Raw genomic sequence first — 17030 nt, forward strand, 5'->3', positions numbered from 1 at the left:
ACACAGATCATGGATCGATAGCCACATCTATCACCACACATCGCTGGAATGGATAAATAAACAAAGATACATTGTTTTTAAACAAATGGACAATCATTTTTAGACCAATTGAACGATTTCCCATTTCCTGTTCATCAACAGCCTCCACAATTATCACAATCATAACTTCCCTTTCTTGCCAACCAGCGGGCATGTCCTTTGGTGCACCCCATGAAGGAAACAAACCAACACGCGGCTCCTGTGGATTATGCGGCTTATGTGCATAAATGCTGTAAGCGTGGCGGCCGATGATGCCCAGGTGTTGCCATGGCAACCGTCTTTCCTCCTACCCAGAAAACGAGTTGACTGACAAGACTGCACATCCCTCTTATATTCCTGGAACAGGGAGTAGCTATAAATTCCCAGGATGCATTAACCGTGTGTGTGTGTGTGTGTGTGTGTGTGTGTGTGTGTTCACTTTAGTGGCAGCAATCCAGCCTGCCAAATGGGGAAAAGTGTCTTTTAACGGTCGCAACCCACCAGCGGTCACACCGGCTTGGATGTTGGTGCCGCCATTTTCTCAGAAAAAAGCTGCACATATCCAGAAGCAGGCAGTTGTGTGTGTGTGTGCGCGCGCACGTGCACACGCACTTGTATGTCTCACCATGTTTCAAGTGGAACACAAAGGCCACATCATCGCTTCTGAACTCGGCATTCACAGCCATTGACGTTTCCACACTCTTGTCCATTGAATATGAGGTGAGGGCTTGACTTTTAGTTGCATGGTTGGGTCTTAAGGTTCCTTGGTTGCGTTATTACTATGTCACTTTGTAGTTGGTCGCTTGCTTTGCTCATTTGTTTGGCAAAGCGAAAGGCAATAGATCTATAACACCCCAAAGTACTGTTGGCTTGAGTAACTTACACATCTGTGAAGTCTTCATTCATATTGAAAGATACAAACAAGTTTCGAAAATGTATAGGGAGCCAGCGAAGAGATGCAAGAGTAGGAGATATGTGCTCCTTCTTATGAGTACCAGTCAGGAGGCAAGCAGCAGTATTGAGGACCAGCTGGAGACGCTTGATGGAGGATTGGCTGACTCCAAAGTAAAGTGCATTACAGTAATCCGGCTGAGATATATAGGCATGTTTTTGTCGGCTTTCTACCAGCGCCTGACACATCACCCCCCCCCCCCCCCCTTGTTGTTAAGCAGAGATCACCTTGTCTTGCTGGTCTTTTTCTCAACTTTCAATTACCTGACGAATACCTGTATACCTTTGCTTGCAGGCTACCTTTGACTGCGTTGTCACACCCTGATACACACACACACACACACAAACACACACACGAAGCATGAAAAGGTGATCCGTGAGGAAGGCGAAGGACAATCTCAGCCTGCAGCTCGTCCGCAAAACAACATCAACAAAATGGTCTTTCTTTGGCTGCTTCTCTGTGGGAAACAACTCGACGAGTAAACATAGCACAGTGACATTGTGTGATGCATTCCAGGGACACGCGGACAAACATTAGTGACAACAATTCGAACTGGCAAGCCATGAAATTGTAAAACAAAACAAAGCGATTCACCCTTATGGCCCTTGACTGTCAAATTATAAATAAAGATTTGTAAAACAAATTGTCCTCCTTTTCATTGTAAAGACCTGTTCTCAGAAATAATTTTTAAAGTTTTTACATGATTTATAGGTAATGACAGGTTGGGTCGAACAATTCTGGTATGGGGCAGACTCTGGGTTTTTAGGAGAATGCAATTAAATAGCCCACTGATTCCAAAATAATTTGATAAACTCACATTTTTATGAAACATGTACATCATGTAATTTTTTAAGGGATTTTTGCATGGATGCTACTTTTAACATCTATTTGAAAATCTCACGTTCCCCCATTTGAGAACCACTATGTTTGATAGTTTTGTTGGTTGGTTACTTCGTAGTTGGTTCCCCGATTGGTTCATGACTTAGTGAACTTGTTAGTGAGTTAATTTCTTGATTAGTTAGTTACTTCCTTGGCTGTTTGGTTCACGAAAAATAAAGAACTATTCTTTTGATTAAACTTTACAATGAGCCAGTTGGAGCCACCGCAGCACAGGAGTGCTGCTGAAGACAAGGGCACAGAATTAAACGTCCGCATGAAACGCTTGAAAGTCAAAGTCGAGCCGTGAAAAGTTGTCCGGCGGGAACACTTTGAACTGGAGCCACGCGACGGAGTCACTTTGGAAATCAAAAAGTACCTCCGACACTTTTTCCGATTACATCATGTTTACATTTTGATTCGGGCAATTTTGAAGAGCTTTGTTGGCACGCCAAGAGGAAACGGGCCAGGCGTTAATACAAACGGGCGGTTTTGACGACGGCAATTTTCCCGCATTTCATCTTATCTGTTTTCCATTATTTCCCCCGGGGCCTCCTGCACCTTGCAGATACCCGCTTCCGGCGCCAATAATCAATTAAGCGGGCAGATTTACTGGGCTTCAGCAGTCGCTTTGTGTCAGCACGTCAGCTTTCCATGGATTTCTCCTCCTTGATGAGAGACGCCAGCGCTTTTTATTGATAAGAGAAAGGCAGCGCAGGCAGGGGAGGAATAATCAGCGCCTTTCATTACAGAACGGCTGTTTGGTTAATCACTGAAATTGGTCAAAGAATCGAGCTTCTTACAGGACGACACACAAAAGACGAAAGTCTCCGCACACTTGCCGAACATCAAGCTACGCTAATTAGCAGCCGGTGTACATCTAATCTAATCGGGTTCTTCTGTAATTCCATGGCAGTCCAATTTTCTAGTCGGGTCAGGTATGGGACTCGTCTGAGTCTAGTTTTGTTCAAGTCTGTCTCATATGGTTGAAGTCTAGATCTAGTACTGTTCAATTCTATCCAGACAGGATCGTTATCAGGATCCCGCAGGGCTTGCTGATGAGCTGATCGTTTGAATCAGGTGTGTTGGAGGTGGAAACATTTAAAACATGCAGGATAGTGGCCCTCAAGAACCCGAGATTGAGATCTATGGACAAGTTCAAGTCTAGGACTAGGTGTGCAGATCTTAGCCGGTCTGGTTCTGGTATAGTTCTTGTCAATGGCTAGTCTAGATTGCAACTGGGTCTCACATTGGCCAAGCGTAGGTCTGGTATTGTCAGTTTCGGTCAGGGCTGGTAAGAGTAAGTCTGAGTCAATTGTTTTTGAAGTTGAGACTATTGTTGGCAAGGCGAGGTCCTGTCTGGGACTACAATAGTTATAAATTGGGTCTAGTCTAGCTCAAGTCTAGGTTTTGTCTTTTCCCAGTCTACCACTGGTATTGTCCCCTCTGGGTCTAGTTTCGGTCACATCCTAGTCACGTTTTTTTTTCCCAGCTCATCCCATCCTGTGTTCACCGCAGCATCCAGACGGCGCCACCAAGGACCTGAACAGATGTATGATCCCCATCAAACCTCTCCAGCCCCCCAGCCCCATACGCTTTTGCCTCCCTGTCACTGCTGTCAGAAGCGTGACCAAGTGAAGCTTCAACGTTAAGGACATGGAGCTTGTACCCAAAGACGCCAGCCACCAGCCCATCGGGTCGCCTTCGGGGAATAAATGAGGCACCATGTCCACTGTACCAGGAAGTAATTTGCACATGTATAAAATAATATAAATAAATATTGATTTCTTTTTTTAAGTCACAACAGAATTATTCTCCCCCGTGCATAAAAAATGGTATGGTCCTGTCAATTGACCTCATCCTCAGTAAACCAGTAAGTAGTCTGCCACGAGTATGGCCTTAGGCTAGGTCAAAGATGGTTCGAGTCTACCTATCATCCAGTCTAGGTTGGGACTCTTATGGCCTTCATCTAGGACCAGACTTCATCTAACCTTAGTCCAGTCTAGGACGGGTCCAGGTGTAGTATTGCTTTAGTTTTGGACCAGATCAGATCCAATCAAGTGCTCGTCTAATTTCAGCATGGAATTAGTTTTGGTCTTGTCTGGTATTAGTCCAGAACTTCCCTTGGTCCACTCTTGTACTAGCCATTTCAATTCTTCACCCAGTCTAGTAAGATTCCAAGTCTAGTATGGCACTGGTCTTGTACCAGACTTGTTCCAGTGCAGGACTAGTGAGGTCATAGTCTCTGGGGGCTAAATGGGGTTCTAGTCATGTGACTGTCCTAACGAATATAGTGCAAGTCTGGAACCAGTCTATACAACAATGGAGCCAGTCTAGGCCTGGTACAAGTCTATTATGGTCCTAGTCTAGGACCATCTTGGACTCGTGATGGCCACATGTTAAGAGCATTTATCTGTGTTTATTTTGGCAACAGTACAAATAAATTACAAACATTAAAAATGCATCTTTAAATGTCTTTTTTGTAAAAGAGCAAAAAAACACCCACACTTGTAAAATTGTCAAATGTATCATGGCATTTAAAATGTTGAGCCTCTATTTTGGGTTGCGATTGGTCTGACTTAGAGGGGCGTGGTTTACCAAAAAGGTCCATTAAGAGCTGCTCTGTTGGCCTCATAAAGGACAGGATGAGGGATTGCAGTAAAAGTCCACAAGGGATCTTTTCTCCAGTCTCTTGAGAAAAAAATAAGAAAGCACTTAAAAGCACTTTAGAGAGTCAAGGTCACGTCCTGGTAAAAAAAAAAAAAATGTCTGCAGGCGGAAGGCAACATGACAAAACTTTATCTCCTGCCGACACACTAGGAGAAGTATGGCGCCCGGCTGGCTCTTTACCAGAAAATGAACGCTGAAAGACACAATGAGACGGCACACTGACACCCCAGGGGGAGGGAACGCTAGCTAGCTCCTCTGGGCGATGATAGCCACAGAGATGGAAATTGTAACGACATGAGAAAGTGGTATAGGCGTCTCTGTCCCGGCTGGAAAGCAACGACAACAAAAGAGTAGAAAATGTCTTGTTAAATTGGCTTTGTTAAGTTTTCAAGTTGTTTGTGTTTTACTTTGTCTTTGCTACCCAATATGAATACGAGTGATGCCACGTGATGATAACCATGAAACAGGACATCAGAGTTTGCATGACATGGGAACGTGAGACATACAGGATATCTCTGTCCGGACGATTTGGTCCAACAAAAACAATGTTTGTTTGCAATGTAAAGTTTTTATACTAATCACATGGCACATAGAGACAAACAACAGACTGGCCACCAGCCGATGATATGACAAATAAAGGACTGGTTGCCCACTTCAGCATGGCAAGATCATGCAAACTCCAAACAGGAAAGCCACAACCCCGGAGTCGAACTCGGAAACCCACAACTGTGAGGCAAAAGTGGTCCCCGCAGCGCTGCCCCTGCTCAGTTCAACATGGCTAAAATCTAAATAAAAGCCACTGACCACACTGACCACAGTTAAACCGACTTCATTAAACAATAAAACCCATGGGGGCAATACCAATGACGGGCCTCGAACCCACAACCCTGAAATGAACAGAACCAAGATGGCATGTACGCTACCTCCATCAAGAAGAAGAAGAGGAAGATGAGCGGTGAAGCAAGGAATAGACACTCGACTGCCTTTTCCCGGACGCGGCTGGACTGGCGGCACAATATCCAGGACATCTGCGTATGAATCTTTGATGAGGCGCGTCAGACGGCCAGTGGCTACTAGACACTTAGTGGACATCCAATAGGCCTGTTGGGGCAGACCTCTCCGTGCCCCCCACCACCTTCTTCCCACTCCTCCCTCCTTCGGAAATCAAGCAAACCTGTTATCATACTTAGCTCGCCTGTATTTTAAAGCTACTTTAACCATATAATGGTTGCGGGCCATTCATTTAATTAAGTGAAGGTTGGAGAGGTGTTTATTGTGGGGGCAGTCCTTGAAACATGGACACATTTCGGCATGTAGTTGATTGTAGGTCGTTTTATTAAGTCAATTAAAGAGACCATCAGGTCTCTTGTCGGTGTGATTCTGGACCAAGTCTGAAAAGACGTTTAAAAACGTCTTTGGGAGTGAATGAGTTAAATATGGACACAGGTCATCACGTAGGAATTTGGGGCATTTATTTACGCCACCAAAGAGAGGATCAAGTCTCTATTTGGTCTGAGGCAAATCGGATGGAAAAAAATCAGACTGACACAACCAGACATTTATTGGCGGGGGGCGGGGGGGCATTTAAATATGTCCATCCATCAACGGATGCTGGGTGCGGGATGTTTATTTACTCAAATAGAGATGCTCGGGTCTCTTGTGGATCTGAGACAGATCGGGTAGAACAAATCATTTCTGTAGCTGCCTCCAAAACAAAGGCCATTAATAAATATGGAGACATTTCATTCAGTGGAATTTTCAAGGCATTTATTGACTCAAGTCAAGAGACGATCAGGTTTTTATTAGGTCTGAGGCAGATTGGGTGCAACAAGTAAGTCACATATTTTGATCATGGACGCATCCGAGGATACCGGAATACTAATAATCACAATGTCAAAATGTGCTTACGGTATTAAGGGCCTTTGATATAAGACTCGGCGCAATGTAGCGGCAGAATCTGACATCAAAGTCCAGGCTTGATCCTGTCTTTAAATGCCAACCTCCTAATAAAGGCAAGGCAGTTTTATTTGAGCGCATTTCATACAAGAAGCAACTCGGTGCGCTTCACACAAGCAAAGACACAAACACAACAGTGAACAACATTCAAGAGCAAAGCCGAGAAAACCAAAGTAGCTTGCAAAAATGACGAGAATGTACATTTAATTATACACATAATACATCACACAAATAAAAGTCTTAACGTGGTGCTTTGCGTTCTACATGACAATGACATGTGACCACTCGACAACGTTGCGCTGGTCTATTTGCATTTACAAACCTCCTAAGGTTGGCTGTTTATTAGGGTGGAGGCATGGACACACAGTTTGGAGTGACCACTTGTCTGAGTCATCATGGAAACCGTATTTCCGGAAGATGTTTAATAAGAGGAGGGCTTTAAAATTGGACGTCACACAACATTGTGGGGGATCACATGTCAGCACGCTCATGGAAGGTGCCGTTTCCATAACGTGGCGTTTATTCAAATGAGCTCCCTAAGCTAGCACGTCGCATCCTGTAAGGCTCGTTTTTATCACCTTGTGTTTGGAGGCGCAGCACAAATTTATAGTAGGCTCCGGCCCAACAGTGACACGATTACACTTTCATTAACAGGAGGTTGTTAATGCTCACTGACATTCACACTTAAAACCCTTGCACCAGGAACAACACTCTGCCAGATGAGCCCTCTTTCAAATCTGCCTCACATAAATTCCATTCTTTTTTAAATCACCCAACACGACTCCACAAAGAGGTCGAAAAAGAACTGTAGCTGTTCTAGTTCCTCTGTAGTATTGACTCATTTGGACGGAAGCCCTGCAAACTCAACTGACAGCTAAGACCGCTGTGTCTATTGGGGGTGAGGTCTTTTTTACCATTATAGCGCACATTTATTTATTGAACTACAGTCAGGTGTCAGGTGTATGTGAGAGCAAACCACCCTATTTAATCCAAGGTGGGCATTGACTTGCTCAAATATAAAGTGGACCAGAAGTCTATTGGGGGTAAGGCATTTAGGTAATTAGCCAAAGCAAGCCACAGGACTCTACAACACAAACTACATATCTGAAGAATTGTAAAATAAATCCAAATAAAGTCTTATCAAGTCAATGGGGAAAGGCAAGAGAGAAGGCGGAAGAGTTGTGGGCCGCTTAGCGGAGACGTTGTGCCGCCTCGGAGAAATAAATTAGACTAAAGGGCAGACTTGAAGAATGTATCGAAAAACTAAATGTCCTTTTCACAGTTTAATGCCCAGTAGATGATCGCCAAAGGCTAACGCTATACATCGCAGTGACAAGCGGCGCTTCATCATGACCGGCACAGGGCTACCTTTGAGGCTTTAAATGCCACACTTGGACCAGATGAATGTCTGGACCAGCTTTATGTGAGCAAAGGACTTCAAACTGAATCTACAGTATTTATTTTGTTCGTTATTTTCGTTTTTTAGAGCCGTCATTTGTGCTGTTACTGGATTATCGTGGTGCCAGCAGGGAAACAGGGCACATTTGTTTTATTTATTTTTTTTTGCATTTGTACGTCAGCCAGTGAGACAACAACAGGGCTGAACTGCCATTGTCGCTGCTCCTTTCAGGAGGTGCCGCTGACCGTCCATGCCGAAACTGAAGCAAGGTGAGAAAATGTTTCCAGGAGATGCTGTGTGAAAGGACGCCGGGTGACATCAGTGCGTTCTCCCGGAACATTCCGCTCCGAGAGTCACGCAGCCGGTATGTGAGCCGGCTTAGAGCTGTTACGACGCAGATTTGCTCGTCTTTTTTTTTTTTCCCGCGGGGGCTCCCGAACATGGAGGGGGGGGGGGGACGGGGGGGCTTAGCGTCTTGACTCTTTACTGCGGCGCCACAATGATGGCCCGATGCCCAACAATGACTCAGAGTGCGGAAAATTGGCGGAACCGAGGCCGTCATTAGCTGGCAAATCCCGTCGGATCGCACGCAACGCCAACAATGGAGAACCATGTTGGGACATTCATTGAAGGATGCGCCTGTCACGTCCAATGTGTGACTCTTGAAGTCACTTGCCGTCATTTTGTTAAGGGCTCATGTAACATATTTAGCTCGCGTGTTTCAATATTTGGGGCTGCCAAAACTTGCCTGTCAATCTAGTCCATGTTGTAGTGACTCACTGTTTCATTTCTATGTAACGTCTTACGGTACAGGTGTCAAACTCAAGGCCTGGGGGCCAAACCTGGCCCGCCACATGCTAAATTCTCAATAAATAAGAGATATAGTATGAGCATTTTCTTGTTACCAAACGCCTCATGAAAGTAACTTAAACAATAGTTGAATCAACAGTTATTCTTGACTTCTTTATCAGGTTTCAGTCACAACGGCCCTCCAAGTGAAACGGTAACTAAAAGGTGGCCCGCGACATAAATGAGTTTGACACCCCTGTCTTACGGGAAGGAGGGTCAACGTGGCAGTCATGTATTTGAAATAACTACATAACAATGTGTGTGTATATGTATATATATATATATATATATATATATATATATATATATATATATATATATATTTTTTTTTTTATATATATCATTACAAGGGTCATGGTCATTGGGCGGAGAGTAGAAAGAAAATAATAAAAAAGCACATCGAAGGTAACCATGTTCAAGCAGCTTGATGTTCCTGTGACTGCAGTTGCACATTGTATTCCCAAATGTTAAGCTCCACGGGACTGGGGCAATTGGCAATATTTGTTCCTTTCTCCTAACGGTTTCCAATTGAACACATTTGATCGATTCATAGAACATTGTAGAATAAAAACATTAGTAAAATATACTTTGACTTTATTTTAGTTGTATTTTGTTTTCGATACACAGTGACCGTGACTTGTCATTACACTTGAATGGCAGTTTATAATGATAAAGTGTCCTTCTTTCAGCATCTTCTTAGGGTGAGTGGGTACTTTGACCTCATTTTTTCTCGTTTGATTGCAAAGTGATTAACTTGTCTTTGCTATGATGAGTAGCTTGGTGGGCTTGATTTGTTTTTGCATAACACCTCAAGGTGACTTTTCATTGAAAATGTTTAAGGAGGAAAAAAAAAAGTGTCAAAACAGCATTCCATGAGTATCCAGGGCGTTACTCTAAGCTCTTCTCCCTCGCATCAAACATAGATGAGCTGTTTTTATCTCAATTTTCGCCCGCCGGCCCCTTTCGTGCCGCAATCGGAGCGTCCGTGTATACAAACCGCAAGCTTGTTGGACATACCTGTTTATTAGAACCGTGTCTCATTAGAAGCACTGAGCAGCTATTTTGCAATCAGTTTTTTTTTTTTATCCACCCTTTGTCCTCGTTACCATTCCGACTTGCAAATGGTCGAAATAGAAAAAAGAGATCGTGAATATTCATTTTACAGTCCCCTCGGAAATGGTTGTGGAAATGAGCCCAAAGGTGGAGTCGTTTCAGCGTGACGGCTGCTGATGAATAATAAACAAAAGCTTGTTTGTTTGCTATAAACAGGGAACCACAGCTATCATTGACTTATTATGTTGTATACATATTTACAAAATAAAACGTGACCTTCCGGTCCGACCACAATAATTTTCTCCCCCAAGTATGGCCATTACAAATTTGTATTAAGTGCGCAGGTTATGTTTTCTGACCTCAATGAACTGCACCAGGCAGAAGATGAAGCTGTCAACAAAAATCTTGTTCTATCAAGGCAACGGAAATACATAAGAAACAAAAGCAGGAGTAGCAGCCTATTAAGATAAAACTGGTAACAGCACAAGCTACATCTCTGAAAGGTAAAAAGTTGCAACATTGATTCAAAGGAAAGTCGATGAGCCATAAAAAAACAAAAGGTTTGTTCTAACAAGCTAACCAAAACAGGACTCGAACGAGGTAAAAACCTATCAAATTAAAAGCACCAACTACAGCTCCAAGTCTATATTGTGTGAAAATACACCCCAATAAAAAAAAAGCTACGATTTTTTTGCTCACAAAATGCTGCTCCTGTGAATGAGAGCGAAATTGGAAGTAGCAACCTATCAAACTAAAACCAGTAACAACACAAATGTAATCTCCAAAGGTACAATTTGTTACTGTAGATCCAAATCAAAATCTTTTGTCCACAAAAATCTGTCTCTCCTAAACCAGTGGATCCATGGAAAAAAAAGAGATGTCAAATACAATCAAATAAGCCAACAAAAGCATAAACCTAACAAGATGAGAACAAAAACAGGAGTAGCAATTGATCAAAATAGAACAACTAACAGCACACGCTACATCTCCAAATGTACAACTAGGATGCGACCTCCAAACCAAATGAGAGAAGGAAAAAAACCCCAATCAATTGAAAGCCCTTAAAAACACAAATTATATCTCTTTATGCACGATTTGTGAAAATATATCAAAAGTTCTTTGCGCAAAAAAAGCTGCTCCTGTCAAACAAAAACAGCAGGAGCAACCTGTCAAATGAGAACGACTCATCGAACAAGCTACCTCTCCAAGTGTATACGTAGTGAATGATGCCAAACAAAAGTCCTTTGCTCACAAAATGCTGGTTCAATCAAGCCAACAGTAATGGGAATCAAGCTTCATCGTTTCCAAAAGCAAAAGGTACAATTTGTGAAAATAAATCTAAATTTTTGTTTCCAAAAAGCTCGTCCTTGTCAAGCCGAAGAGCATGAGAACCAAAACAGGAAGTAGCAGCCTTTAAAAACAAGTAACTGCAAAAATAACACCTCCGAAGATTTGGCAAATCAAATCCACATCAGTCATTTGCTGTCAAAAGCAGGAATTAGAAATTTGTCAAACCGAAACCGGCAAGAGCAAAAACAACACGGTTAACATTTACACACAATCACACACACACACACACACACACACACACAAAAGAAAAAATCTAGATCAAAATACTTTGTACACAACGGTCTGCCCGATAGCAACTGAGAATCGAACCAAACCAACTATGATGTCATTGAAAAACACAAAAAGCATTGTTGATCAAATACTTTTTGTTCACAAAAGCTCGTCCTGTCAGGGCAACAGCAATGGGGACAGAACAAATCAGAAATGTTTCTTGCCTACCGGTATTTTCTGAACTTGGACGAGAGAGAGGCTCATATGAATGTTTTTTTGTTGTTGTTGCCTGGAGTAGATACAGATGCAGAGAGGGTTGAAATGTATAAGAAAAAGAACGTAAAAAAAGGTACTGCCCCGTCTATCTTGTAAGAATCCAGTAAAAGCTGTTGTGCATTATTAATAACAGCAGAGTGGAGGAGAGGCGCACACTTGCCAAATGTTCCGGCAATCACAATGGAAAGCACGGCAAAAATACACAAGGAACAACACACCAAAGTCCATACAGGAGCACGATGGGGGTGTGGGGTGTGGGGGGCACCATTTTTTTTTTCTCGAGCATGTATAATTTAGAGCCGTGAATGACTAATTCAGTTTATTTTCAAACTGCTGGAAACTACGTAAAGGCGACTCGAGTGCCGGTCAAACAGAACTGTCTAAAAGTTCCAATTTTGGTTCCTGATGAGATGCGCTCACACGTAAAAGATATGACCATATGGTCCCATATTTTTGCGACCATATGGTGCACTGTATTAAAAGGTGTAGTATCAGTGCCGGCTGCTAAAGACGCCTTGTATTCTTGTTTGCCGTTGTAGCTTAAACAATAAAGTAGCACACATACTAGCTAGCGTATGGTTTTTTTTTTTTTTTTCAAAGGCAGTGGGAGCAAAACTCGGTTCAGGTGAAGTATTCAACAATGTACTCAGATTATTTAATGTATTTATTTTTTTATTTTAAATATATATATATATATATATATATAATGAATGAATGAATATATATATATATATATATATATATATATATATATATATATATATATATATATATATATATATATATTATGCGGGCTTTTGCGTAAGCTCGAACAACAGTGCAAGCAGACCATGCAAATTGTGAGGTGTAAGCCCTGCATTAGTTGCTTTGATTCTCATTTGGTTGGTTTTTTGAAGATCTACGTTATGCTGTTACTACTTCCTGTTTTTGTTTGTTCCCATTATGGCTGTATTGATAGAACTCGCTTTTATGTGAAGAAAAGACTTTTAATTAAAATCCCGTGTTATTGGTTGGGCTCGATCGGTTTGAGACTTTTGGCAAGAAAGTGTCCAAAAAAGATGATCGTTAGCTTCTCGCGCTAGCCGCCTTGTCACATGTGATCTGTCGTGTGCCGGCAGGCTTTTTAAAGCCGCACTTTTGAGTCAGCGCCGCTGACATTTACAGACTTCAACAATGTGGCCTACGGGGTTACGTTCCAGACATAAAGGTCTCACGTCGGTACTCCCGCAAGCTGCGTCGCAAGCTGTGAAAGCTATTTTGCCCAATGTTTGTGATTTATTTGCGAGGCTGAAATGAGCAAGGCGCTGAAAGGTGAACATGTGAAAAGGTCACGTGGTACAAAGTGTTCGTCGTGTTCCGTCAGCCGGCTGCTGTTACTCAGACTGCAGTCATCACGCCGGCACCCCTGGTTTTGATTCTAACTCATGTAGTCGCCATAAAAGTGCACAGAGTTCAGGTAGCATCACCTGAAATACATGTGAATTGTTATGCGTAGCAGTCATGGAAATTGAAGTGAGTTGCATCGTAATTAAAGTATGGAGTAATTGGAGTGAACGGATCATATTATCAAGCGAATCGTATTAACAGTATTTGTATTCTTTGGCGTTCGACTCAGCATGACTTAGATTTGTTCTTGATTTTACTGTTTGGTGCTTTCTAGCGCCTTTATTACCGATTCGTCTTACTGTTTATTGTGTATGTTAAATCGCTCCATGTACAGCACTTTGTATGCAGCGAAGGTTGTTTAAAAGTGCTTTAGAAATACTGTTGACTTGACTTGAACAGCAAATTGTCGCAATAGAATTCTGTAACACAACAGGATCCATTTCGCTCCAATGAAGAAACCATTTCCATTACTCAGGATTTAATACAAGACAAGTCACGCCGATTCCGAGACGACACAAAATCACTTTTTCCAACTACGATACGATTCATCCGCAATTCCGATTGGATTTGCTCTAATCGCCATTTGGCTCACTCCACTTCTGATGTGACGAGTCACTCAAATTACGATATTGTTTGACTCATTCCAAATAGAGTCCGGTTCACTGCAATTTTGATACAATTCGCTCAATCATGATCAATTCGGATACGATTTTCAGTGGAAATGGGCCAGCCCACTATAAACCCACCGAAATGCATCAAGTGGAAAAAAATCCCAAAACACTGATAAAAATTCAACATGTGTACGAGAAACATCGACCTATACATTGATATCTTGATGCATAAACATACGAAATGATTTACTCTGCTGGTCTCGAGTCGCTGAAGATGTCCCTTCGATTGTGGCTGGTGAGTGGCCAGATAAATTGAAAGTGAAGTATCCAGACACCAAACTCCATCGACTTGTGTCAGTCAAACTTTTAATCGAAGAAAGCGTCGGTGGGAGACTAGCTTCGCACTGGAGTAAACCTCCCGGGAATCCTCGAGCCGGCGGCTTTTTGTCTTTGGCGTCTCAGTGTCGCCGAGTTGCGGATGACTCGCCGTGCCCGCGGCGGAAGCTCAGAGGCCGAGACATGTCCTGATGGATCAACGGGATTTCAAGTCTGACCGGCGGAAGATTGTCAGCTCCAATTTCTTCAGGGAATTACGAGCGCGACAAGACACGCAGCGTCCGACTCAGCCCGGAACGACAACTTCCCCCACGTGCTCCGGCGTGAAAACGGACGGAAATGTCAGTCTTGACGTGAACGCGGGATAATTGCGCCGCCAGTGTGACAGTACCACATGATCCCGTACCGTTCAATCAAATGATGCTGCAATATGGTACGAAGCACAGCAATTATTATCGTGCGTTATTAAAATTGGAACGTAGCGACTTTGGAGTAGCGTTAGCGTTAAGGATGGCAAAACTATGTTACGGTAGCATGAGACTGAGATACAGTGTGTGTCACATCGTCCTTACTGATATTGCCACATATCCCTCATATTAGTAATAATCCGACCGTGCTCAGACAAGCGTGAAGACGAACAGACGCGAGGGTGATCCGCCTCGAAAGAGGACGCGAATGATGAAGGTGTCATTTTCGACCGAGGAGGATGCTGTGCCCAAAAGGTGTGACAGGGCGCCGAAAGCAAAGAGTGTTGACGTAGTGGTGCGAGGTACGCTCGGACAGATGGCGACCGCTAATGAGAGTGTGGCGGAGAGGCAGGAGGATGACGGTGTGCTCCCGCTCATCCATTATACACCACAACAACCTTGTCCACAACAGGAATATTTTTTTTCTTTCACTCAGAAAACGACAAAAAAGTTCTCGAATAATGTCAACAAAAACACAAACAAACACGGTTGTAGAGTAATAGTGGCATCTGCGTTTAAGCTTATGCCGCATTGCCGGGATGGACGGTGTGAAGTTCAACAACTGACCACCCTGTTGAATGGAAAGCAATTGTGAAAAACTCAGAATATCCCGCCTTTGTTGGTTTTTGTGTAAAAGGCAGGATCTCTGTGTTGAAGGATGTCTTAAGTCCGTCCATCCATTTTCTGATTTGCTTTATCCTCACAAGGGTCACGGGGGGTGCTGGAGCCTATCCCAGCCGTCTTCGGGAAGTAGGCGGGGGACACCCTGAACAGGTTGCCAGCCAATCGCAGGGCACACACAGACAAACGAGACATCGGCGCTCGCACGCACAACTCGGGACAATTTTGAGTGTTCAATCAGTTTGCCATGCATGGTTTTGGAATGTGGGGGGTGGGGACTGGAGTACCCGGAGAAAACCCACACAGGCCTGAGGAGAAAATTCAAACTCCACACGGAGAGGCCAGAGCTAGAATTGAACCCGGTACCTCTGCGCTATGAGGTTGACGCGCTCACCACCGGGCCACCTCGTCTTAAGTCCCTTACACACAAATCTGTAGGCAAAGTTGTGAAGAAACACAAAATTTTCCCATCCTGGTGCGTTCAAAGTATTAGGCGATTTGTCTGGCTTTCATGTGAAAGACAAAGGTGGATAATTTCTGGGTCTTCCTTTCCAGCTCGGATGAGACAGGATCGCCTCATTTAATAAAAACAATTATTATTCTGTATAAAGAACACTGACATCGACTAACGGGGCAAAAGGATTTTTATTTAATTTTTTGGGGGGCTACAGTACTTGGGAGGCACTTGCAGTGACTGGACGTTTCCGCGTAATGATATTCCAAAATGCCGGCACGTGGGTGTCAAATTGCCGTGCTACCCTGTTGTCTTGAAAGCAGACACTTCCACGTCTGACATTCCGCACACAAATCTCGCCTTATCTGGGCAAAGGCAAATCCAAGCCGTGAATTCTATCGCCGGGAGACCCCATTAAATCCACAATCAATTAACAGATTCTTAACGAGCAATTTCAGGCCAAAATGTCACGATTGGATTATGCGCCAACGCTCCCTCAGGCTGGAAGGTAGAGCAAGAAGCTCCTCCCGAGGTGTGAGGACGGAAGGGAGGAATATTCCGGCTTTCTTGGCCCGCCTGGCGCTCCTTGACCTTGTCATCATTAGTGGCTTGACACGAATGCATAATTAATGGGAAACAAATGAGTTTATGCTAATATAGCGGGTGGAGGTGCACCCTTGCGGTCCAGGTTCAGATGGCAGGGACATGTACCACAAGTGTGAGATGACTCATCGCTGCTGTCTGTCACATCAGAATTTAAAGAAGAAGAAAAAAAAAATAGCATGAACAGATGTATTCTTTCTTTAAAAAAAAAGGTTTGAAATTTGAGAAGTGATAGCAAATGTTCAAAATTAATAGGATTCTCGGTCAGGCATCGACAAGATTTTTTTTTTTTACTTGGCCACATCTATCTTGCCTTGAAAAAAAAAAGTTCAAAATCAATAGGATTCTTGCTCAGGAGTTTACACAACAAAAGTTTTTGTGGTGCCACATCCATCTTGGGTCGGGTACCGTTCAAAATCAATGGGATTCTTGCTCAGGCATCAACGTGACAACAATTTTTGTGTGCTCTATCGATCTTGGGTTAGAGAATGTTGACAACTAATTGAAACTTTGCTCATGCGTTGACTTGAGAATGTTTTTGCTGCGTTGCATTCATTGTGGCGAACATACAATAATATATATATATATATTTTTTAAGATTAAGATTAAGATATCCTTTATTTGTCCCGCAATGGGGAAATTACAATCAGAATTCAGAAAGGAAAACACTGGGTAGGGAGAGGGGAAAAAAAAACACGCTCGAACTATCCTCTTCTGAGGATAATTTAAGTGCAGGATAAAAAAGACCCTAGCACATAAATAAGCATATGACAGTTACAACAAGTCACAAGACATAACATGTAATAAGGGGGGAGGATGAGTGGGAAGGGGGGGTTGGGGTAGAGAGGGGTAACCGCTACGCGGTCAAAATGACCAGCTGCACGGTCACCGTTGCGCTCCGCATATCGAACCACGTCACGGGGGAAAAAGAATCGGAGCGATG

At 43.2% G+C, this 17030-nt stretch overlaps 1 protein-coding gene across 4 annotated transcripts in view; it reads right to left on the reverse strand.

Annotated features, from left to right (window-relative positions):
* LOC127597881 (alpha-1,3-mannosyl-glycoprotein 4-beta-N-acetylglucosaminyltransferase C-like) overlaps positions 1–17030 on the reverse strand; it is a 76223-nt gene that overhangs the window by 6809 nt on the left and 52384 nt on the right. The gene's annotated exons all lie outside the window — the stretch shown is intronic.

Source organism: Hippocampus zosterae, chromosome 3, assembly GCF_025434085.1.
Source record: "Hippocampus zosterae strain Florida chromosome 3, ASM2543408v3, whole genome shotgun sequence".
Classification (NCBI taxonomy): domain Eukaryota; kingdom Metazoa; phylum Chordata; class Actinopteri; order Syngnathiformes; family Syngnathidae; genus Hippocampus; species Hippocampus zosterae.